Source organism: Capricornis sumatraensis, chromosome 4, assembly GCF_032405125.1.
Source record: "Capricornis sumatraensis isolate serow.1 chromosome 4, serow.2, whole genome shotgun sequence".
Lineage (NCBI taxonomy): Eukaryota > Metazoa > Chordata > Mammalia > Artiodactyla > Bovidae > Capricornis > Capricornis sumatraensis.
This window is the reverse complement of record NC_091072.1, coordinates 102,583,605-102,608,668: the sequence shown is the minus strand read 5'-3', so window position 1 is coordinate 102,608,668 and position 25,064 is coordinate 102,583,605. Positions and strand designations below refer to the sequence as shown.

At 39.3% G+C, this 25,064-nt stretch overlaps 1 pseudogene; it reads left to right on the top strand.

Moving 5' to 3' along the window:
* Positions 1-3,769: 3,769 nt before the first annotated feature.
* On the top strand, positions 3,770-24,388 carry LOC138078672 (olfactory receptor 6C2-like; annotated as a pseudogene).
* Positions 24,389-25,064: the final 676 nt, after the last annotated feature.

Genomic DNA, 25,064 nt, shown 5'->3' with positions numbered 1-25,064 from the left:
CTAATTTTATTGATTTGATTTTTCTCTCTTTGTTTCTTGATGAGTCTGGCTAATGGTTTGTCAATTTTATTTATCCTTTCAAGGAACAGCTTTTGGCTTTGTTGCTTTTTGCTATGGTCTCTTTTGTTTCTTTTGCATTTATTTCTGCCCTAATTTTTAAGATTTCTTCCCTTCTACTAACTCTGGGGTTCTCCATTTCTTCCTTTTCTAGTTGCTTTAGGTGTAGAGTTAGGTTATTTATTTGACTTTTTTCCTGTTTCTTGAGGTATGCCTGTATTGCTATGAACTTTCCTCCTAGCACTGCTTTTATAGTGTCCCACAGGTTTCGGGTTGTTGTGTTTTCATTTCCATTAGTTTCTATGCATATTTTGATTTCTTTTTTGATTTCTTCTGTGATTTGTTGGTTATTCAGAAGCGTGTGGTTCAGCCTCCATATGTTGGAATTTTTAATAGTTTTTCTCCTGTAATTGAGATCTAATCTTAGTGCATTATGGTCAGAAAAGATGCTTGGAATTATTTTGATTTTTTTAAATTTATCAAGGTTAGACTTATGGCCCAAGATGTGATCTATCCTGGAGAAGGTTCCATGAGCACTTGAGAAGAAGGTGAAATTCATTGTTTTGTGGTGAAATGTCCTATAGATATCAATTAGGTCTAACTGGTCTATTGTATAATTTAAAGTTTGTTTCTTTGTTAATTTTCTGTTTAGTTGATCTGTCCATAGGTGTGAGTGAGGTATTAAAGTCTCCAACTATTATTCTATTGTTGTTAATTTCCCCTTTCATACTTGTTAGCATTTGTCTTACATATTGCGGTGCTCCTATATTGGGTGAATATATATTTATAATTGTTATATCTTCTTCTTGGCTTGATCCTTTGATCATTATGTAGTGGCCTTCTTTGTCTCTTTTCACAGCCTTTGTTTTAAAGTCTATTTTATCAGATATGAGTGTTGCCACTCCTGCTTTCTTTTGGTCTCTATTTGCATGGAACATCTTTTTCCAGCCCTTCACTTTCAGTCTGTATATGTCCCTTGTTTTGAGGTGGATCTCTTGTAAGCAGCATATAGAGGGGTCTGGTTTTTTTATCCATTCAGCCAGTCTTTGCCTTTTGGTTGGGGAATTCAACCCATTTACCTTTAAGGTAATTATTGATAACTATGATCCTGTTACTATTTACTTTATTGTTTGGGGTTCGGATTTATACACTCTTTTTGTGTTTCCTGTCTAGAGAAGATCCTTTACCATTTGTTGGAGAGCTGGTTTGGTGGTGCTGAATTCTCTCAGCTTTTGCTTGTCTGTAAAGCTTTTGATTTCTCCTTCGTATTTGAATGAGATCCTTGCTGGATACAGTAATCTGGGCTCTAGGTTATTTTCTTTCATCACGTTAAGTATGTCTTGCCATTCCTTCCTGGCCTGAAGAGTTTCTATTGGAAGATCTGCAGTTATCCTTATGGGAATCCCCTTGTGTGATATTCGTTGTTTATCCCTTGCTGCTTTTAATATTTGTTCTTTGTGTTTGATCTTTGTTAATCTGATTAATATGTGTCTTGGGGTGTTTCGCCTTGGGTTTATCCTATTTGGAACTCTCTGGGTTTCTTGGACTTGGGTGATTATTTCCTTCCCCATTTTAGGGAAGTTTTCAACTATTATCTCCTCAAGGATTTTCTCATGGTCTTTCTTTTTGTCTTCTTTTTCTGGGACTCCTATAATTCAAACGTTGGAGCGTTTCATATTGTCCTGGAGGTCTCTGAGATTGTCCTCATTTCTTTTAATTCGTTTTTCTTGTTTCCTCTCTGATTCATTTATTTCTACCATTCTATCTTCTATTTCACTAATCCTGTCTTCTGCCTCCCTTATTCTACTATTTGTTGCCTCCAGAGTGTTTCTGATCTCATTTATTGTGTTATTCATTATATATTGACTCTTTCTTATTTCTTCTAGGTCCTTGTTAAACCTCTCTCGCATCTTCTCAATTCTTGTCTCCAGGCTCTTTATCTGTGATTCCATTTTAATTTCAAGATTTTGGATCATTATCACTATCAATATTCGGAATTCTTTCTCAGGTAGATTCCCTATCTCTTCCTCTTTTGTTTGGTTTGGTGGGCATTTCTCCTGTTCCTTTACCTGCTGGGTATTCCTCTGTCTCTTCATCTTGGTTATATTGTTGTGTTTGGGGTGGCCTTTCTATATTCTGGGAATTTGTGGAGTTCTCTTTATTATGGAGCTTCCTCACTGTAGGTGGCGTTGTATCAGTGGCTTGTCAAGGTTTCCTGGTTAGGGAGGCTTGTGTTGGAGTTCTGGTGGGTGAAGCTGGGTTTCTTCTCTCTGGAGTGCAATGGAGTGACCAGTAATGTGTTGAGACGTCAATGGTTTTGGAGTAACTTTGAGCTGCCTGTATATTGAAGCTCAGGGGTGTGTTCCTGTGTTGCTGGAGAATTTGCATGGTACGTCTTGCTCTGGAACTTGTTGGCCCTTGGGTGGTGCTTGGTTTCAGTGTAGGTATGGAGACGTTTGATGAGCTCCTATTGATTAATGTTCCCTGGATTCAGGAGTTCTCTGATGTTCTCAGGCTTTGGACTTAAGCCTCCTGCTTCTGGTTTTCAGTTTTATTTTTACAGTAGCCTCAAGACTTCTCCATCTATACAGCACTGATGATAAAACATCTAGGTTAAAGATGAAAAGTTTCTCCACGTTGAGGGACACCCAGAGAGGTTCACTGAGTTACATGGAGAAGAGAAGAGGGAGGGGGTAGTTAGAGGTGACTGGAATGAGATGTGGTGAGATCAAAAGAAGAAAGAGCAAGCTAGCCAGTATTCACTTCCTTTTTGCGCTCCACAGTCTGGACCTCTCAGAGGTATTCATGGAGTTATACAGGGAAGAGGAGAGGGAGGAAGTCGACAGAGGTGGCCAGGAGGATAAAAGAGGGAAATGAAAAGGAGAGAGACAAATCCAGCCAGTAACCAGTTCCTTAGGTGTTCTCCACCGTCTGGAACACACAGAGATTCACAGAGTTGGATAGAGAAGAGAAGGGGGAGGAAAGAGACAGAGGCCACCTGGTGGAGAAAAAGGAGAGTCCAAAGGAGGAGAGAGTGGTCAAGCCAGTAATCTCGCTCTCAGGTAAAATTGGGTAGTGAAGTTTGGGTTTTTAAATGTACAAAATTGACAACAAAAACCAAAAAGCAAAGATTAAAAATCTAGAGTAGAGGTTGGATTTTCAAAAATACAATATTAAAGAAAAGAAGAAGAAGGAAAAAAGAAAAAAAAAGAAAACAACAACAAAAAAACAAAGCCACAAGAATTATTTAAAAAAACACCAACAACAACCACACAAAGACTATATATGGTGTTTGCTTTAAAAAAATAGTGTCTTTTTTTTTTTTGAAAAGTAATAGTAGGTTATAGAAATAAAAATTAGAGGAGAAACAGAGGACTTAACAATTTTAAAAAGTTAGGAAAAAAAAAAAGAAGAAAAATAAAAGAAGAAAAAACAACCCCACAACAGCATCAACAAAAAACAAAACACAAAAAAAAAGAAGAAAAACAGGAATGATTGTAACAGTAGTAAAGATATATCTGGCCCTTTCTCTGGTGTTGTGGGCAGTGTAGGTCACTTCCAAGGTGGTTCCCTATGTTTAAGTTCTTCTGTTTGCTGGTCTCTTCAGTGTCTGATTTCTGTCCTGACACGGCGGGCGGGGGGGGAGGGGCGGTGGTGGACACTTTTATTTTTTTTAGGCTCACTTGTTCAGTCATGCCGTGGGGAGGGAGGGATGCAGCAAACAAATAGCAATGTCGTGTGCATGCAGTGTCTCAGCCCCGCTGGGCCTGTCCCTGCTCGTGGCGCACAAACCACTCCGGCTCTACAATGCTCAGCCCAGAACCGTCTGAGGCCGGCCCTAGGCTGCGTGCACCTCCCCAGTCTAAGCCGCTCAGGTTCGGCGCTCAGGTAGCCCTCAGAGGCACAGATTCGGTTGGGACTGCATTTTGTGCGCTTCCCAGGTCCGAGTATCTCAGGTGTTCGGCAAGCACAGTCACTGCGACTTGTGGCCTTTCCTGTCTCTGCTGCTCAGTTTTCTGGGTGTACTGCTGGTGCCCCTTGTGAGGCAGATGGTGACTGTCCAGCAGCCCCAGAAGTCTTAGCAAAGAACCCTCCTTGCAGTTTGGTAGGTAAAGTCTCTCTGGGGCTGCGATTGCCCCTTTCCAGCCCTTACTGCTCTGCCTGCCTGTCCCCAGCGGGGGATGGTCTGCAGCTGGCTATCTCCATTCCGTCCTTTGTTCTGTGCTCAGTCCTGGCGGTGTCATATGTTCGAGCTTTTCACGTGGTAGCTATCCCACAGTCTGGTTTGCTAGCCCAAGTTAGTTCGTTCTGGTTAAGCATGGGGCGTTCCTGCCAGATTCTTACAAAGCACTGCAGCCCACACCTCCCTGCCCTGCCCCCACTTGTTAGTGGTGGATGCTGGCATCTGTGCTGCTTTTCCACTGGGGGAGTTACTGTTGGGCTTGTAATCTGTTGGTTTTAATTATTTACTTATTTTTCCTTCCTGTTATGTTGCCTTCTGTGCTTCCAATGCTCACCACAGACTCGACAGAGAGAGTGTTTCTTGGTGTTTGGAAAAAGCTCTTCTTAAAATTCCCTTCCCGGGATGGGCTTCCCTTCCTGGGGCGGAGCTCCCTCCCCACCTCCTTTGTCTCTTTTTCTGTCTTTTATATTTTTTCCTACCTGTTTTTGAAGACAATGATCTGCTTTTCTGGGTGCCTGATGTCCTCTGCCAGCATTCAGAAGTTGTTTCGTGGAGTTTGCTCAGCATTGAAATGTTCTTTTGAGGAATTTGTGAGGGAGAAAGTGGTCTCCCCGTCCTATTCCTCTGCCATCTTAGGACCGCCCTTCTCAGTCTTTAAATCTGAATTTATTGCAAAATGAAATGGATGCTTATTCCAATTTTCCAAAAGGCAAGAATCCTCCGAACCATGATTCAGTTTCAGTTCAGTTTATTCTCTTAGTCATGTTAGGCTGTTTGTGACCAAATGGACTGCAGTACGGCAGGCCTCCCTGTCAATCACCAACTCCCGAAGTTTATCCAAACTCATGTCCATTGAGTCGAAGATGCCATCCAACCATCTAATTCTCTGTCATACCCTTCTACTCCTGCCATCAATCTTTCCCAGCATCAGGGACTTTTCGAATTAGGCAGCACTTCGCATCATGTGGCCAAAGTATTGGAGTTTCTGCTTCAACATCAGTTATTCCAATGAACACCCAGGACTAATCTCGTTTAGGATGGACTGGTTGGATCTCCATGCAGTCCAAGGGACTCTCAAGAGTCTTCTCCAACACCACAGTTCAAAAGCATCAATTCTTTGGCGCTTACCTTTCTTTACAGTCGAACTCTCACATCCATACATGACCACCGGAAAAATCATAGCCTTGACTAGATGGACCTTTGTTAGCAAAGTAACATATCTGCATTTTAATATGCTGTCTAGGTTGATCATGGGCTTCCCTGGTGGCTGAGAGGGTAAAGCATCTGCCTGCAATGCAGGAGACCTGGGCTCAATCCCTGGGTTGGAAAGATCTCCTGGAGAAGGAAATGAAACCCTATCCAGTATTCTTGCCTGGAGAATCCCATGGATGGAGGAGCCTGGTAGGCTACAGTTCAAGGGATCGCAAAGAGTTGGACACCACTGGTGATTTCACTTTCATTTTCAGGGAGGTCATAACTTTCCTTTCAAGGAGCAAGCATCTTTTAATTTCATGGCTGTAATCACCATCTGCAGTGATTTTGGAGCCCAGAAAAAAAAATCAGCCACTATTTCCCCACCTATTTTCCATGAAGTGATGGAACCAGATGCCATGATCTTCGTTTTCTGAATGTTGAGCTTTAAGCCAAGTTTTTCACTCTCCTCTTTCACTTTCATCAAGAGGCTTTTTAGCTCCTCTTCACTTTCTGCCATAAGGGTGATGTCATCTGCATATCTGAGGTGACTGATATTTCTCCCAGCCATCTTGATTCCAACTTGTGCCTCTTCCAGCCCAGTGTTTCTCATTGTGTACTCGGCATATAAGTTAAATAAGCAGGGTGACAATATACACCCTTGACATACTCCTTTTCCTATTAGGAACCAGTCTGTTGTTCCATATCCAGTTCCAACTGTAGCTTCCTGACCTGAATACATATTTCTCAAGAGGCAGATCAGGTGGTCTGGTATTCCCGTCTCTTAAAGAATTTTCAACAATTTATTGTGATCCACAGTCAAAGGCTTTAGCATAGTCCATAAAGCAGAAATAGATGTTTTTCTGGAACTCTTTTGCTTTTTCGATGATCCAGTGGATGCTGGCAATTTGATCTCTGGTTCCTCTGCCTTTTCTAAAACCAGCGTGAACATATGGAAGTTCATGGTCCACGTATTGCTGAAGCCTGGCTTGGAGAATTTTGAGAATTATTTACTAGTGTGTGAGATGAGTGCAATTGTGAGATAGTTTAAGCAATTTGGCATTACTTTTCTTAGTCATTGGAATGAAAACTGACCTTTTCCAGTCCCATGGCCACTGCTGAATTTTCCAAATTTGCTGGCATATTGTTGGCAGCACTTTCACAACATCATCTTTTAGGATTTGAAATAGTTCAGCTGTAATTCCATCACCTCCACTAACTTTGTTTGTAGTGATGCTAAGGCCCACTTGACTTCACATTCCAGGATGTCTGGTTCTAGGTGACTGATCACACCATTGTGGTTATCTGGGTAGTGAAGATCTTTTCTGTACAGTTCTTCTGTGTATTATCACCACCTTTTCTTAATATCTCTGCTTGTTAGGTCCATAACATTTCTGTCCTTTATTATACTCATCTTTGCATGAAATGTTCCCTTGGTATCTCTGATTTCTTGAGAGATCTCTAGTGTTTCCCATTCTATTGTTTTCCTCTATTTCTTTGTACTGATCACTGAGGAAGGCTTTCTTATCTCTCCTGCTATTCTTTGGAACTCTGCATTCAAATGGGTATATCTTTCTTTTTCTCCGTTACTTTTTGTTTCTCTTTTTTTCACAGCTATTTGTAAGGCCTCCTCAGACAGCCATTTTGCTTTTTTCCATTCCTTTTTCTTGGGGATGGTCTTGCTCCCTGTCTCCTGCACAATGTCATGAACCTCCGTCCATAGTTCATCAGGAACTCTGTCTATCAGACCTAGTCCCTTAAATCTATTTCTCACTTTCACTATATAATCGTAAGTGATTTGATTGAGGTCATACCTGAATGATCTAGTGATTTTCCCCACTTTCTTCAATTTAAGTTTGAATTTGGCAATAAGGAGCTCATGATCTGAGCCACAGTCAGCTCCAGGTCTTGTTTTTGCTGACTGTATAGAGCTTCTCCATATTTGGCTGCAAAGAATATTATCAGTCTGATTTTGGTGTTGGCCATGTGGTGATGTCCATGTGTAGAATTTTCTATTGTTTTGTTGGAAGTGGGTGTCTGCTATGACCAGTGTGTTCTCTTGACAAAAGTCTATTAGCCTTTGCCCTGCTTCATTCTGTACTCCAAGCCCAACTTTACCTGCTACTCCAGGTATTTCTTGACTTCCTACTTTTGCATTCCAGTCCCCTATAATGAAAAGGACATCTTTTTTGGGTGCTAGTTCTAAAAGGTCTTGTAGGTCTGTATAGAACTGTCCAACTTCAGCTTCTTCAGCATTACTGGTTGGGGCATAGACTTGGATTACGTGATACTGAATGGTTTGCCTTTGAAATGAACAGAGATCAGTCTGTCATTTTTGAGATTGCATCCAAGTACTGCATTTCAGGCTCTTTTGTTGACCATGATGTCTACTCCATTTCTTCTAAGGGATTCCTGTCCACAGTAGTAGATGTAATGGTCATCTGAGTTAAATTCACCCATTCCAGTCCATTTTAGTTCGCTGATTCCTAGAATGGTGACGTTCACTCTTGCCATCTACTGTTTGACCACTTCCAATTTGCTTTGATTCATGGACCGAACATTCCAGGTTCCTATGCAATATTGCTCTTTACAGCATTGGACCTTGCTTCTATCACCAGTCACATCCACAACTGGGTATTGTTTTTGCTTTGGCTCCATCCCTTCATTCTTTCTGGAGGTACTTCTCCACTGATCTCCAATAGCATATTGAGCACCTACCGGCCTGGGGAGTTCCTCTTTAAGTATCCTATCATTTTGCTTTTTCATACTGTTCATGGGGTCCTCAAGGCAAGAATACTGAAGTGGTTTGCCATTCCCTTCTCCAGTGGATCAGTTTGTCCAAAATATTGATTTCACCAAAATTTATAACTGAAACACACAGTAATTTTTACCAGAGAAACAATAAATAATTGATTGTTTTACCTCTCTGTATTCTATCTTTTATCACTTCTTAGAACTATAATTGTCTATTCTGTTTTGGATCCAATATTCTTATAATACAATTCTCCATATATATATATAAACACATTATGGAATGATCTATAGCATTTCCCTATGATATAACATAATGAAATGGCTGAAGTTAGTCTTATATTAATGTAAGTACTTTCAATAGTATTAATTGTGATGATATTTATCAGAACCTAATTTATTCAAACAGCATATGGCATTAGTATTTTTAGCTATAAATGTATAGAAGGATCATATAAGTGTATTAACTCAATAATGTACCTAAACAATGTGGATGATGACTGAGGCCACAAAATTAAAGGATATTTACTTCTTGGAAGAAAAACTACAACAAACCTAGACAGTGTATTAAAAAGCAGAGACATCAGTTTGCCAACAAAGGTCTATATAGTCAAAACTATGTATTAAAAAGCAGAGACATCAGTTTGCCAACAAAGGTCTATATAGTCAAAACTATGGTTTTTCCAGCAGTCATGTGTGGATGTGAGAGTTGGACCATAAAGAAGGCTGAGTACCAAATAATGTATGCTTTTGAAATGTGGTGCTGGAGTGATTCCTGAGAGTCCCTTGGACAGCAAGGATATCAACCTAGTTAATCTTAAAGGAAATCAACTGTGAAAATTCTTTGGAAGGACTAGTGCTAAAGCTGAAGCTCCAATAATTTAGCCACCTGATGAGAAGAGCCATCCCTTTGGAAAAGATCCTGATGCTGGGAAAAATTGAGGGCAGGAGAAGGGGAAGACAAAGGATGAGAAGCTTAAAAGGCATCACTGTCCCAATGACATGAGTTTGAGTAAACTCTCTGAGACAGCACAGGACAAGGAAGCCTGGTGTGCTTCATGGTGTGTCCATGATATCACAAAGAGTCAAATACGACTTAGAAACCAAACAATATACATATGTACTTACATTGTATATATATATATATTTACTTGTATATGTTTTTATTTATTTACATTAATATATAAGAATACACACACACACACACACACACATATATATATATATATATATATATATATATATATATATATATATATATATATATATCCACAGCCTTAATTTTTTCTTAAAAAAAACCTTAGAACTAATTTATGGAATATAGGAATATCTGATATATAAGCAAATATCAATTTTTATGTGTCAAACAATGTTAACAAGAGAAACATGAAAACAGGAAAAGCACCATCTTCGCTATGAAAATTACCTGAGATAATTATCCTAGTGATGACACCAGATATGGAGATTGCTCTTGCAAACCATCCTTTACACATGCAAGTCTGAAACTGCCAGCATTAGCAACCTATGCACATCCCATGGGCTTTCCAGGTGGCGCAGTGGTAAAGAATCCACCTGCCAATACAGGAGACTCAAGAGACACACGTTTGATCCCTGGGTCTGGACAATTCCCTGGAAAGGGAAATGGAGACCCACTCCAGTATTCTTGCCTGGGAAATCCTATGGACAGAGGAGCCTGAAGGGTTACAGTTCATGGAGTCAAAAAGAGTTGGACACCACTTAGTGACTAAACAACAACAAACAATGGAAGAACTAGAGACAAAGGAAATGATTGCTGTCCAACTGTTTACTGACCCCATGGTCTGTAGCCTGCCAAGCTCCTCTGTCATATAAAGCTAAATTTGTAAGATACAGAAAAAGTGATGACTAGCAGCATATTTGGAGTCCAAATCCCATTAGAAAAAAAAATTAATGCAATCTTGAAGCCAATTATATATGCATTAATACAAAGGAGATAGGCAAGATATTAAACCTAACTAAACTGCAAAGAAAAAAGTAGTAATAAAGCAGAAATTATAGAAAAACAGAAAAACAAAATAATGAGCAGAAAATGAAATGCTGCAAGGCAAAAGAAAATAAGTGGATTACTGAGATAATTAAATCACTTTTGAGTGATTTAGAAGAAATCAAAGCATTGTATTGGGAAATAGAGAGCACATAACTGCACATAAATATAGACATAAAAGAAGGATAGTTATAACTTTGCAGATAAGTTTGAAAATAGTGTTGTTCTATAAAATATATTATAACTGGTACAGAAAAAATATAATATCTGAATACTTGTATAGTTATTACAAGTCATTAAAAAATCCAGAATCTAATGGTTTTAACAAAGTATTTAGCAAATATATATGAAAGAATTAATAGCTAGTTCTACACAGATTTCCAGGCATAGCTAAAAGAGTATGTACAAATTAAAAAAAATGAAAACTATAATCTTGATATAAGACTTGACAATGATATTACAAGGGGCTCTCAATGGTTAAAGAAAGTCAAGTCCACTGGAAAAAGGAGCTTGTCCCTGGTCCTCACAGGTCAGCCTCCTCCAGCACAGAGCAGGTTGAAGAAGAGTGCAAACAGTAACTAAGTGTTCCATTACTTCATCAGTCAGCAGTTGAGAAGGATGTGATTACAGAGGACAAACAGGAGGTTTCTAAGGTACAGGGATTGTTCTATTTCTTGACCAGTAGTATGGATATCTGAATGACTATACACTGTTTTTCATGCAAAATAGGGTTCATTTAAAAATAAAAGTCTCATTTTAAAGCTATACAAGAATACAACTCTATGGTAAGGTAAATTCCATTGGTAAATCCATATAAACAAACCATAATTTATTCCTAATATGGTTATATGCCTTTGAAAAGTCTTAGAGCAAAAATATAACTTGTTATAAGATATATTTATTAAGATCATGACCTTTACTATTTGCAAAAATACCGATTTATCACATATATATCACACACATACATTAGTAAAAAAAAAAAAAAAAAAAGAAAGAAAAGAAAAGTAAAGGGGATAAACATAAAATAATAAAATACCCAGAACTAAATCTATGTGTAGTTACATAATAGTACTTTCTCAGTATGATTCATTCTCATGTGAAGTTCTACATATAAAATCATAACTTTTATAAATTTTAATCAAATGCACTGTTTTAACCTCTTCTATGTCCTAGACCAAAAATTTGAATAGTTCTTGACATGATAATAGCCAAATCCTATAATATAGTCTCCAATAACATAAATCCTAATAATAAATAAAGCTAGATTAGTTTAGATTGATCAAGAAGTTCATAGATGTTATGGAAAATCCCAAATGAAAGCAAAATAGGTTAATTATTAAAAACTCATATTTTTAGGAAATGTAGTAGGGGATTAAATCTGTTTGTTTGTTTTTCTGTTAGTAAAATGGGAACCTGTCCTCTGTGTGATGCTGTTCTTCCATCTACCCTCTCATAAAACAGTGTCCCTGCTGTCACCTGTTTTTCTTGCTTTGCCAAAGTTCATTAAGTGAAAAAAAAAAAAAGTTACTTAGTGATGTCAGAACCTAGGTTACTGAGGATTATTTACTTTATTCATTCAGATGATGCCAGGGCACCTCTAGAAGACTGAGCAGAAGACTGTAAATATCCTTAATGTTGGAGTAGGAAAGTCAAATCCCTGCTTAGAACCGTCATAGTTCTTCCAGATCCCAAAGGAATTCCTTTTGTTCTCCTCCTTACTTCAGGTCCTCTTCCCTCATGACAGAGTCCAAAGGAAAGTGTTTCCAACTTTTAAAATAAAAGAGTCTCTAAAGAGAGTCTCTACCTGATATGAAAACAGAAAATGCAGTATTGAAGACTCCCCAAAGATGACTAGAAAGAAAATTTAGGAAAAAATGTCTGTCTGAGGAGGCCTTACAAATAGCTGTGAAAAGAAGAGAGGCCAAAAGCAAAGGAGACAAGGAAAGATAAACCCATTTGAATGCAGAGTTCCAGAGAATAGCAAGGAGAGATAGAAAAAGGCTTTCTCAGTGATCAGTGCAAAGAAATAGAGGAAAAGAACAGAATGGGAAAGACTTGAGATCTTTTCAAGAAAATCAGAGATACCAAGGGAACATTTCATGCAAAGATGGGCTCAATAAAGGACAGAAGTGGTAGGGACCTAACAGAAGCAGAAGATATTAAGAAGAGGTGGTGAGAATACTCAGAAGAACTGTACAAAAAAGATCTTCATGACCCAGATAATCACGGTGGTGTGATCACTCACCTAGAGCCAGACATCCTGGAATGTGAAATCAACTGGGCCTTAGAAAGCATCACTATGAACAAAGCTAGTGGAGGTAATGGAATTCCCATTGAGCTGTTTCAAGTTCTGAAAGATGATGATGTGAAAGTGCTGCACTCAATATGCCAGCAAATTTGGAAAACTCAGCAGTGGCCACAGGACTGGAAAAGGTCAGTTTTCATTCCAATCCCAAAGAAAGGCAATGCCAAATAACGCTCAAACTACCACACAATTGCACTCATCTCACATGCTAGTAAAGTAATGCTCAAAATTCTCCAAGTCAGCCTTCATCAAAAGGTGAACCGTGAACTTCCAGATGTTCAAGCTAGTTTTAGAAAAGGCAGAGGAACCAGAGATCAAATTGCCAACATCCACTGGATCATCAAAAAAGCAAGAGAGTTCCAGAGAAATGTCTATTTCTGCTTTATTGACTATGCCAAAGCCTTTGACTGTGTGGGCCACAATAAACTGTGGAAAATTCTGAAAGAAATAGGAATGCCAGACCACCTGATCTGCCTCTTGAGAAATCTGTATTCAGGTCAGGGAGAAACAATTAGAACTGGACATGGAACAACAGACTGGTTCCAAATAGGAAAAGGAGTATGTCAAGGCTGTATATTGTCACCCTGCTTATTTAACTTATAAGCAGAGTACATCATGAGAAACACGGGGCTGGAAGAAACACAAGCTGGAATCAAGATTGCCAGGAGAAATATCAATAACCTCAGATATGCAGATGACACCACCCTTATGGCAGAAAGTGAAGAAAAACTAAAGAGCCTCTTGATGAAAGTGAAAGAGGAGAGTGAAAATGTTGGCCTAAAGCTCGACATTCAGAAAACTAAGATCATGGCATCTGGTTCCATCACTTCATGGCAAAACAGTGGCAGACTTTATTTTGGGGGGCTCCAAAATCACTGCAGATGGTGACTGCAGGCATGAAATAAAAAGATGCTTACTCCTTGGAAGAAAAGGAGTAAGTATGTATGTCAGTAAGTAAGTAAGTATGACCAACCTAGACATTATGTTAAAAAGCAGAGACATTACTTTGCTGACAAAGGTTTGTCTAGTCAAGGCTATGATTTTTCCAGTAGTCATGTTGGATGTGAGAGTTGGCCTATAAAGAAAGCTGAATACTGAAGAATTGATGCTTTTGAACTGTGGTGTTGGAGAAGACTCTTGAGAGTCCCTTGGACTGCAAGGAGTTCCAACCAGTCCATCCTAAAGATCAGTCCTGAATGTTCATTGGAAGGACTGATGTTGAAGCTGAAATTCCAATACTTTGGCCACCTGATGGGAAGAACTGACTCATTGGAAAAGACCTTGATGCTGGGAAAGATTGAAGGTAGGAGGAGAAGGGGACGACAGAGGATGAGATGGTTAGATGGCATCACCAAGTCAATGGACATGAGTTTGAGTAAACTTCAGGAGTTGGTTTTGGACAGGGAGGCCTGGCATGCTGCAGTCCATGGGGTCAAAAAACTCAGACATGACTGAGTGACTGAACTGAACTGAACTGAAAGATCCTGTGAGACCAGTGCAGAGGTGCATCTCCTTTATCACACACAGGCAAACACAGTAAGGAGCTGCCAGATGAAGCCAGGAAAAATTGTCAAATGAATAAGTACCATAAGGAAGCTAGGAGAACTATTGTCTCTTTTGAGAGATAAGAAAAGAAATATGTGTTGTTATTTTCTTGTATGATGTACTTAAACTTGTTTCAGTTTGTAATATGGAAACTTGTAATAGACATAGTATGAATTATCCAACAGTACTTTGTAAAATTCAGGTCATAACCAGGGCTATATTTTTACACTGAGAAGTTGGCACCCATGCAGTTTAATTCAAGAATACACAGAAAAACTCCTTTCAAATCCCTGGAATTTATACCCCAAAAGAATATTACACTGCTTAAAATGTCAACGTTTTCTAAATTGTTAATCTAAATTCTAGACTTATTTTATGATGAAAAATTTAAGCAGAAATATTTTAATTTTTCCTCAGGGTCTATTTCATGCAGGCTAAGTCGCTTCAGTTGTGTCAGACTCTAGGTGACCCTATGGACTGTAGTCTGCCAGGCTCTTCTGTTCTTGGAGATTCTCCAGGCAAGAATACTGGAGTGGGTTGCCATGACCTTCTACAGGGGATCTTTCCAACCCAGGGATCAAACCCTAGTCTCTTATGTCTCCTGAACTGGCAGGCATGTTGTTTACCGCTAGAGCCACCTCCTCCTGCTGCTGCTGCTGCTGCTGCTGCTGCTGCTGCTGCTGCTGCTGCTGCTGCTGCTAAGTCGCTTCAGTCGTGTCCGACTTTGTGCGACCCCGTAGACTGCAGCCCACCAGGCTCCCCCATCCCTGGGATTCTCCAGGCAAGAATACTGGAGTGGGTTGCCATTTCCTTCTCCAATGCATGAAAGTGAAAAGTGAAAGTGAAGTCGCTCAGTCATGCCCGACCCGTACCAACCCCATGGACTGCAGCCCACCAGGCTCCTCCGTCCATGGGATTTTCCAGGCAAGAGAGCCACCTGGGAAGCCCTAAATATCTAACTTACTCAACAGACAGTAATTTGATGACTCAGCAAAGAGATAAGCTTTTTGCTGTTTATGAGGCACTGCAGAGGATAAAACAAGGTTAAGGAGAGTATTTCACTAACAGTTTTGGCGTGGTGTGCATTCAGAAGGAGAAGTATTAGAAAAAGACGACCTCAGGGATAACAGATTTTAGTTACTTCACAGCTTATTCTACTTATTATGTATGGCCTTTTTGCCATCTTGAAGTAGTTAAGAGAAAATTAATTCTTAGAGAAAATACAATCAAGGACAAGTCAAAGAATAAGGCACCATGGACTATTAGTATGCTGTCTTATTTGCTTAAAAGAGAAACTGTGAATAAATTGATCTTACCTAACAAAGGCAAAATAGGAATCACATAGCAAAAATGGACTGAAGAGATAGGAAAAATCTCACAGAGTTTGAAAACAAAGAACATTCTTTTTCTCTCCTTGTACAAGCTATTGGTTGGTATGAGAGGCTCGAAAAGAGACCACTCCTTTAGGGGGTGGAAGGGTCACCAAAGGAAACAGTTTCTATTACATATTGATGTTTTGAAAAGTCTTAATTTAATTGCTAGGCTGTCACTAAATGATGTTGGACATTAGCTTTGTTAGTGTCTTCATCTTAGTTGCACCAGATCTGTACATTTCCCTTTTCAGAGTTTTTCATTAGGTTCTCTGCATGAATGTCCATTTTCCTGTGATGATTCATTTAAGGTTGGCCTTGCCATATGTACCTCAAGGGATTTTATAAGGCACATGTCCAAAGGAAGAGAGGACTTAGTTTTTCCAGATGCAGAGGTTCATGTCAATTGTGGGAAATATTTTAAAACCAATGGAGTGAAAAATTGTACATATAACCAACTAATCGATGTCTCCAGGGAGAGACTATTTAATTCAATGATGGAGAAACAGCAGGAACCCAGAGACTGTTTTCAGATGTGACAAATTTTCCTGTCATTATAAATAATTAATACCAGTTATTGCTCCCTGAACAGAAATAGACCTTTTTCTTCTTGCTGAAGAATATATATAATTGTCACAGATAATATCAACAAAATAAAACTCATAATACAGGGGAAGAAGCTGCCTTCTCCTCTTTCATGTGTATCTGAAATTATAATGTATATAGATATAATAAGTGATTGCACGTGATATCAAGGGCAGCCTGATTGGAAGGGAAGTGCAGATGTAAGTGATGATGTCCAAGTAAGGCAACACACTTCCTTAATTGTATGGGTGTATCTCAAGCATTAATATGCATATCAAACTCTTGATCATCATACCAAAATAGTCTAATTTTTATTTTTTTCATGGGCACCTAACCTCTCCACCCCACTACCTGGTTAAAAACTTTTAGGTCTCTCTGAGAAGAGAAATCTATATTGTGAACCTCCTTGATGAATCCTATTCAGAGTAACACACATTAAATAATGCAGTTAAATGCAAATTTTCATGGAAGAAGAGGGTAGCACATTAATAAATAGCTACAGTGAGAATTCTAATATAAGTTGAATGAGTTTTATAATACAGAACCTAGCTCTGTGCTTGACATATAGTAGACCCTGGATGGAATATTTCTATTTAAAATAGGCTGTCTCAGATTTCCCAATAGCCAGGTGGAAGCAACTGATGACATAGAAGTAAGTGGATATGCTTCAGTGGGAGGCAGGGGTGACAGAGAAGTTTGGTGTTGCTTCATTATATAAGAAGAGTAAGTTCAGGAGAATTTCAGAGTGTAGGAGTCCAGGCATGGTTTGCACAGATCTCAGCCTATGGATAAGACTGGACCTGTGGCTCTTATGATTACAAGACTCCCTTTAGCCATAACCATCAGAAAACTTTAAAAATATATATTTCTTACAGATCCTGGAAAGCATATGACACGCTTGCTGCCACACACTGAGGTGATGGGAAGAGAAATGGAAAAGGGAGAGAGGAGACTAGGTATTCTTCTTCTATTGGGGTCCAAGATCAGGACTAGAGTCTCAAGGGCTTACTCTTTAATGGTGAACTTAAGACACAGGTGAGGAATTTTAAAGTCTGGAAAGAGAAAAAAAAAACAAACAAGAGAACCAAATGATCAGTTATTCAGACAGTAAAGAAACTGCCTGCAATCCAGGAGACCCAGGTTCAATCCCTGGGTGGGGAAGATGCCCTGGAGAAGGGAATGGCTACCCACTCCTGAATTCTTTCCTGGAGAATCCCATGGACAGAGGAGCCTGGCAGGCTACAGTCCATGGGGTCACAAAGAGTTGGACAAGATTGAGCAACTAACACTTTCACTTCACTTTCAAGCTCTCTAGAACAAAGGAGCCTGACAGGAGGGGTGGAGGGTAAAGTTGGCCTGGATCTTTATCTAGTCTGGTGACTGGAAATGTGTTTATTGAAGCCTTCTTTGAAGTGGATGCCCTGACTGTCAAAGCATAAGTCAGGCACCTGCATATATGGAAAGAAAAGTCAATAGTCAAGGCTTACCTTACAATACCATCAATACACAGTCAAGTACACCTTGAGAAGTCAGGCAGAGAGAGGCTGGGCTTTTAGGTGGTGAGCTTGGAGAAAAGAGGCCATTAAGACAAACATCACCTTTGCCCTTTCATTTGTGGGAAGGTTTCTGAAAGGATAAGACCAGTATAAATTAGGAGAATGACAAGATTCTTGTCTTCTGAAAAATGAGAAGATATATTCACACTTATTTAATAGAATATGAAGATGGAAAAGATGATTAAAAGCAATATTGTATTTCTGAAGAGGAAGAAGAACAAAAGTTTATTAAATTTAAAGTTTGGATGAAGATTCATCTTAGAAAATAGGAAAAATTAAAAAACAAACTACAGGTCAAATATTAGGTAAATTTTGCCATTGAGACAATCAGTGGAAAACTGTCTTAAAACTCAACATTCAAAAAACAAAGACCATGGCATCTGGTCCCATTGCTTCATGGCAAATAGATGGGGAAACAATGGAAACAGTGAGATATTTATTGGAGGGGGGGGCTCCAAAATCACTCCAGATGGTAACTAGAGCCATGAAATTAAAAGATGATCGCTCCTTGGAAGAAAAGCTATGCCAAACCTAGACAACATATTAAAAAACAGAGAAATTACTTTTTCAACAAAGGTCCAGATAGTCAAAGCAATGGTTTTTCCACTAGTCATGTATGGATGTGAGAGTTGGACCATAAAGAAAGCTGAACACCAAAGAATTGATGCTTTTGAACTATGGTGTTGGAAAAGACTCCTGAGAGTCCCTTGAACTGCAAGGAGATCAAAACAGTCAAGCCTCAAGGAAATGAGTCCTAAATATTCATTGGAAGAACATGTTGAAGCTGAAGCTCCAATACTTTGGCCACCTGATGTGAAGAACTGACTCACTGGAAAAAACCTTGATGTTGGGAAAGACTGAAGGCAGGAGGAGAAGGGGGTGACAAAGATGAGATGTTTGGATGGCATCACCAACTCAATGAACATGAGTTTGAACAAGCTCCAGGAGTTGGTGATGGACAGGGAAGCCTGGAGTGCTGCAGTCCATGGGGTCACAAGAAGTTGGACACTACTGAGTTGGACTGAACTGAACTGAAGACAATTAGAATTAACATTTTGTTCTCCTTTCCAAATAATATTGCTTCTCTAGTAAGAGAAACAATATTAACTGTATAACTGTGATTTAGTCATAGTCGGTTCATGAGACAATGAGATCAGTGGCTGTGAAAATGGAGCAGGAAACTATTTTGCAGTATGAGTAACAGTTTAATAATAACTATGAAGTTGATAATTTACTGAATATCGTTATGATCTCTATATAAGTCAGAGTTCTTTTTCGAGTGTGTCTGATTCCAAACTCTTGAGATTTTACTATATTTTAAAAACTCAACAGTACTCCCACCTCCCAGGGATAATAGAAAATCCTTTCTATATTTGGCTTCTAATAGAGAATCAGTCTATGAATCCAAGTCTATGCCCTAACTAGTAATGCTGAAGAAGCTGAAGTTCAATGGTTTTATGAAGACCTACAAGACCTTTTAGAACTAACACCCAAAAAAGATGTCCTTTTCATTATAGGGGACTGGAATGCAAAAGTACGAAGTCAAGAAACACCTGGATTAACAGGCAAATTTGACCTTGGAATGTGGAATGAAGAAGGGCAAAGACTAATAGAGTTTTGCCAAGAAAATGCACTGGTCATAGCAGACACCCTCTTCCAACAACACAAGAGAAGATTCTACACATGGACATCACCAGATGGTCAACACCGAAATCAGATTGATTATATTCTTTGCAGCCAAAGATGGAGAAGCTCTATACAGTCAACAAAACCAGGAGCTGACTGTGGCTCAGATCATGAACTCCTTATTGCCAAATTCAGACTAATTGAAGAAAGTAGGGGAAACTGCTAGACCATTTAGGTATGACCTAAATCAAATCCCTTATGATTATACAGTGGAAGTGAGAAATATATTTAAGGGCCTAGATCTGATAGATAGAGTGCCTAATGAACTATGGAATGAGGTTCGTGACATTGTACAAGAGACAGAGATCAAGACCATTCTCACGGAAAAGAAATGCAAAAAAGCAAAATGGCTGTCTGGGGAACCCTTACAATTACCTGTGAAAAGAAGAGAGGTGAAAAGCCAAGGAGAAAAGGAAAGATATAAGCATCCGAATGCAGAGTTCCAGAGAATAGAAAGGAGAGATAAGAAAGCCTTCTTCAGTGATCAGTGCAAAGAAATACAGGAAAAGAACAGAATGGGAAAGACTACAGATCTCTTCAAGAAAGTTAGAGATACCAAGGGAATATTTTATGCAAAGATGGGCTCGATAAAGGACAAAAATGGTATGGGCCTAACAGAAGCAGATGATATAAAGAAGAGGTGGCAAGAATACACAGAAGAACTGTAATAAAAAGATCTTCACGACCCAGATAATCACGATGGTGTGATCACTCATCTAGAGCCAGACATCCTGGAATGTGAAGTCAAGCGGGCCTTAGAAAGCATCACTATGAACAAAGCTAGTGGAGGTGATGAAATTCCAGTAGAGCTGTTTCAAACCCTGAAAGATGATGCTATGAAAGTGTTGCACTCAATATACCAGCAAATTTGGAAAACTCAGCAGTGGCCACAGGACTGGAGAAGGTCAGTTTTCATTCCAGTCTCAAAGAAAGGTAATGCCAAAGAATGCTCAAACTACTGCACAATTGGACTCATCTCACATACTAGCAAAGCAATGCTCAAAACTCTCCAAGCCAGGCTTCTCAATACGTGAACCGTGAACTTCCTGATGTTCAAGCTGGTTTTAGAAAAGGCAGAGGAACCAGAGATCAAATTGCCAACCAACATCTGCTGGATCATGGAAAAATCAAGAGAGTTCCAGAAAAACATCTATTTCTGCTTTATTGACTATGTCAAAGCCTTTGACTGTGTGAACCACGATAAACTGTGAAAAATTCTGAGAGAGATGGGAATACCAGATCACCTAATCTGCCTCTTGAGAAATCTGTATGCAGGTCAGGGAGCAACAGTTAGAACTGGACATGGAACAACAGACTAGTCCCAAATAGGAAAAGGAGTACGTCAAGGCTGTATATTGTCACCTGGCTTATTTAACTTCTATGCAGAGTACATCATGAGAAACGCTGGACTGGAAGAAGCACAAGCTGCAATCAAGATTGCCAGGAGAAATATCAATAACCTCAGATATGCAGATGACACCACCCTTATGGCAGAAAGTGAAGAGGAACTAAAAAGCCTCTTGATGAAAGTGAAAGAGGAGAGTGAAAAATTTGGCTTAAAGCTCAACATTCAGAAAACAAAGATCATGGCATCTGGTCCCATCACTTCATGGGAAATAGACGGGGAAACAGTGGAAACTGTGTCAGGCTTTATTTTTGGGGGCTCCAAAATCACTGCAGATGGTGACTACAGCCATGACATTAAAAGACGCTTACTCTTTGGGAGAAAAGTTATGACTAACTTAGACAGCATATTCAAAAGCAGAGACATTACTTTTCCTACTAAGATTTGTCTAGTCAAGGCTATGGCTTTTCCTGTGGTCATGTATGGATGTGAGAGTTGGACTGTGAAGAAGGCTGAGCGCTGAAGAATTGATGCTTTTGTACCATGGTGTTGGAGAAGACTTTTGAGAGTGCCTTGGACTGCAAGGAGATCCAACCAGTCCATTCTGAAGGAGATCAACCCTGGGATTTCTTTGGAAGGAATGATGCTAAAGCTGAAACTCCAGTACTTTGGCCACCTCATGCAAAGAGTTGACTCCTTGGAAAAGACTCTGATGCTGGGAGGGATTGGGGGCAGGAGGAGAAGGGGACGACAGAGGATGAGATGGCTGGATGGCATCACTGGCTCGATGGACGTGAGTCTGAGTGAACTCTGGCAGTTGGTGATGGACAGGGAGGCCTGGTGTGCTGAGATTCATGGGGTCACAAAGAGTCAGACACGACTGAGTTTCTGAACTGAACTGAACTAGAGAATCAGTACAAAAGAAACCAATCCAGCACTAATATACCACTAATATTGTTCAGTTGACTCCTGAATAGTGAGATTTTGAACTGTGTGGGTCCACTTACAGGCAGATTTTTTTCAATAAATATATTGGGAACACTTTTGGAGATTTGCTACAATTTAAAAAATTTAAAATTCACAGAGGAGACATCTACCCTAAAAATAACAACACATTTACAAAAAAGTTGTTTGTGTCATAAGTGCAAATATATTTATGGATACTAGTCTATCTTTGTATATTCAGAAGTCTTTGTTGTTGTTCAGCCACTAAGTCATGTCCAATTCTGGAAACATAACCTACCTACCAAATTGTTACTGTTCAGTTGATAGGTCATGTCCGAATATTTGTGACCCCATGAACTGTAGCACACCAGGCTTTCCTGTCTTTCACTATCTCTCAGAGTTTGCTCAAACTCATGTTTGTATGAAAAAAGATTCAAACTTAAAAAAATCAGAATGATGGTATGGGATCTCTTTGAAAAATGACTAACTGGGTCCCCAGTTGCTTGCCCGTGATCATATATTGGTTAGTATTTTGACATGTGAAAAATGACTGAAATTTAATTAAAGAACATTTGACTCCAAGTAAAACAGCTACAAAACTGCACCATTGATTTCAAATGTAATAAAAGTTTTATAGGTGTTAGAAGAGCAAGGGGTCACTGGAATTGAAGATCAGGTTGAAGAAGCTTAAAGCATAAACTGAGCAGGGATGAGGTGAGAAGACAAGACACTAATATCTTGTCAAAGGCATTGAAAACAGGCAGAGCATGGAAGAATAATTTTGATGATATTTAAAAACTGTCACTTCAGAGCTTCAGGAGCCACAGCCAATTATCTGAAAACTAACATGAATGCACATGAGCATATTTCTTTTGCAAATAACACAATCTTTCTTCACACTACAGATAACATGAGTGTTCAGTCACGTAGTCATGTCCAACTCTTTGCGACCCTAAGGACAGTAGCCCAGCAGACTCCTCTGTCCATGGGATTCTCCAGGAAAGAATGCTCAAGTGAGTTGCCATTTCCTTCTCCAACAGATAAAATAGTAGTGCTTGAAACCAACTATGAATTAAGAATAGGAAAACAAGTAGAAAAGAATAAATGGACAGAGCAAAGTGTCATGATCCAGGCTTGTGTTTTGTCATTTTTCTTCTTTGTTTTCCAGGAGAAACACATCTTACTCTTTAAAGAATCCATGGAAACTAACAGTTGAAGAGAATTCATCTTCATTGTCTGGATATTCCCATATCCAAGGTTTGTCTTGGATAAAAAAAGGTTAAATACACATGAAGTAGTATCATCCTTGACCCAGAGAGATGTTATGGAGAGGGAGGTGGGAGGGGGCTTCATGTTTGGGAATGCATGTACACCCATGGGGATTCATGTCAATGTATGGCAAAACCATACAGTATTGTAAAGTAAAAATGAAAGACAAAAAAAATTTAAAAAAAAAAGAAGTAGTATCATCTTTTTCCCCTACCTTTTTGTTAATTTAGTCCATGTCATGAATTAACAAAACATTTGTAAATTTTGAGGGGCAATGATCTGAGAAAAAGTTGGTTTGATAATAATATAAATCCTAAAGGGATAATCCACTCTCACACTTGTAAATTCAGAAAGAACATCAGAACAGTGATGATCCTAATTATAATGTGAAGGGCTAACTAAATGTAGATCAATGTGAAGGCATAAAGAAATGTAGACTGATGTGATGGGATAAGTAAATATAGACTGGTTTGTTTAGCTCTAACTGCAAAGTGTTTTGCTACAGAATTCATATACCAACCTCCTCATAAAATCTCTTTGATTTTCACTTGTCAATAGGATAGATTTCAAAACTCAGTGGTTAAAAAACACACAGCAATAACAACTTTCATCCTTCTGGGACTGACAAATGACCCACAACTGCAAATCCTGCTTTTCATCTTTCTATTTCTCACTTGCCTCTTGAGTGTAACAGGGAACTTGATGATTATCACTCTCACACTGGTAGACTCCCATCTTAAAACTCCTATGTACTTCTTCCTCAGAAATTTTTCCTTCTTGGAAGTCTCATTTACCACTGTCTGTATTTCTAGGTTTCTGTACAGTATATCATCTGGGGACAATATCATCACCTACAATGCTTGAACAAGTCAAAAGTTTTTATTATTCTGTTTGGAGCAACAGAATTTTTTCTGCTGGCAACCTATGTACTATGTACTAGTGTACTATGACCACTATGTGGCCATCTGTAAACCCCCACATTACATGACCATCATGAACAATAGAGTCTGGACCTTCTTAGTCCTCAGCTGTTGGGTTTCAGGTTTGATGATCATTGTCCCACCCTTAGCTTGGGTCTCCAACTGGAATTCCATGATTCCAATGCCATCGATCATTTTAGATGCAATGCAGGTCCCTTCCTAAAGATCTCATGCTCAGATACATAGGTAATTGAACAAATGGTTATCCTTGTGGCTGTATTTGCCCTCATTACCACCCTAGTGTGTGTATTTCTGTCCTACACATACATCATTAGGACAATTCTGAGGTTTCCCTCAGTCCAGCACAGGAAAAAGGCCTTTTCTACCTGCTCATCCCACATGATTGTAGTTTCCATCACCTATGGAAGCTGTATCTTCATCTATGTCAAACCCTCGGCAAAAGAAGAGATGGCCATAAATAAAGGTGTCTCAGTGCCCACCACTGCTGTGGCCCCTTTGTTGATCCCCTTCAACTACACCCTGAGGAGTAAGCAAGTGAAGCAAGCTTTCAATAACTCCATAAAGAGGATTACATTTCTCTCAAAAGAATCCAGTTGTCATCAATCAGAGGAAAATGAAAATCTTCTAAATATTTAACTACAGCTTCTAATTATTTCAGTGCTTCATACCTATAATTTCATCACTTTATCCTTCTCAAACACATTTTATACTGCATCCTATGCATGTCAGAGTTGGACTGTGAAGAAGGCTGAGCACCAAAGAATTTATGCTTTTGAACTGTGGTGTTGGAGAAGACTCTTGAGAGTCCCTTGGACTGCAAGGAGATCCAACCAGTCCATTCTGAAGGAGATCAACCCTGGGATTTCTTTGGAAGGAATTATGCTAAAGCTGAAACTCCAGTACTTTGGCCACCTCATGCAAAGAGGTAACTCCTTGGAAAAGTCTCTGATGCTGGGAGGGATTGAGGGCAGGAGGAGACGGGGACGACAGAGGATGAGATGGCTGGATGGCATCATCGACTCGATGGATGTGAGTTTGAATGAACTCCGGCAGTTGGTGAGGGACAGGGAGCCCTGGCATGCTGCAGTTCATGGGGTCGCAAAGAGTTGGACACAACTGAGCTAATGAACTGAACTGAACTGAACTGAATCTCATCTTAATCAAACTTCTGTCAAACCAAACTCTTACATGGTGTTTTCTGTTATTGTGAAACTATAAAATATACTACCAAGTAATTAAACTTGTCTCCACTTCTGACCTAGTCTTTTCTTCAATGATCTAAAAGAAGTAGTAAAGTAATAATATTTAAAGT